Here is a 1,194-nt window from a genome sequence, read left to right as displayed (position 1 = left end):
GTATGATCCTTCAAATAATTTAAGTCTGTACTTCAGGAGAATTACAACATAAATTCCACAAACATAGTAAGAAAAATATTCCAATTGGGAAACAGGCTAATACTACATAAGAAACCTAATTACATAAATATAATTTATACAAGAAATAAAAATGGTGAATATGAAAAACATGTAATCTCTAGCTAACTAAAGAAATTCAAGACAAAATAACATTTGTCTCTCAAGGAAATATAACACCAAGAGAATCAATTAAAGTTGATTCACTGGTGAGAAAAGAAACTAGTACACTTTCTAGAGGGTAATTTGGCAATATTTCTACAAATCCTTAAAACTGCATAGGATTTTTTGACAAACTATGCAATTATGGGAGTTCATCTTATGGAAGTAAAGATGGAAGGAAAGACAGTTGCAAGCACCGTGTGTAAAAGGAAGTTTGGAAAGATCTTGATGTCTAACCATGGGAGATTTATTAAACAGCTGTATCTAACTCAATGGATGCAGCCATTAAAAAGTATGTCAAATGTCTTTATGGACCCAAAGATGTTACTGCAGTATTACAGAGGAAAAAGCTAGGTGACTAAAACAAAACAAAAATGCATTTAAGATCCAATTTGGCAACTATGTATTTACTTACATGTATATCTAGACAAATGAATAGATGCACAGCACAAAGATGGAAACAAGGTACTCAAGATGACAGAGGCTGTCCGTGTAGCTGATACTAGGGGTGTCTTGTTAAATTTTTTCCTTTTTATTTTTATTTTCCAAGATTACTACAATAAAATATACTGCTTAACTAAAAAAAGAAGAGTATTTCTTAGACTGAAAAGAAAAAACAGTTCCAAACTAAACTTCAGAGAGCTAAAGCAGGAAGAGCAGAGCAGGCAGGATAATGGAGCACTGAAGGGGTGGACCCACATCACACAGGCTGCCCACCCCTGCCCGGGAGAAGGCACCTCAGGGTCTCAAAGCTCTAACCATCCCCAGCCCCCATCAGAAGGTATACGTGGAGGGAAGGTAGAGCAAGTGACATTTCAAGAACACTGCCCATGTTACTTGGAGACTATAAAAAGCAAAGATATTTAAATGGGATTTAATTATACAGCCATGCACCTAGGTAGTTTCCCCCGGGGAGAAGAGACACCAAACCAGTGGATGACAGAGACAAGAATTACATTTGGAAAAGCCACAAGA

This window comes from Eumetopias jubatus, unplaced genomic scaffold (assembly GCF_037043125.1).
Source record: "Eumetopias jubatus isolate StellerSeaLion01/CBP00866 unplaced genomic scaffold, mEumJub1_p1.0 scaffold_17, whole genome shotgun sequence".
Classification (NCBI taxonomy): Eukaryota; Metazoa; Chordata; class Mammalia; order Carnivora; family Otariidae; genus Eumetopias; species Eumetopias jubatus.
Note: the sequence above shows the minus strand (reverse complement) of the source record.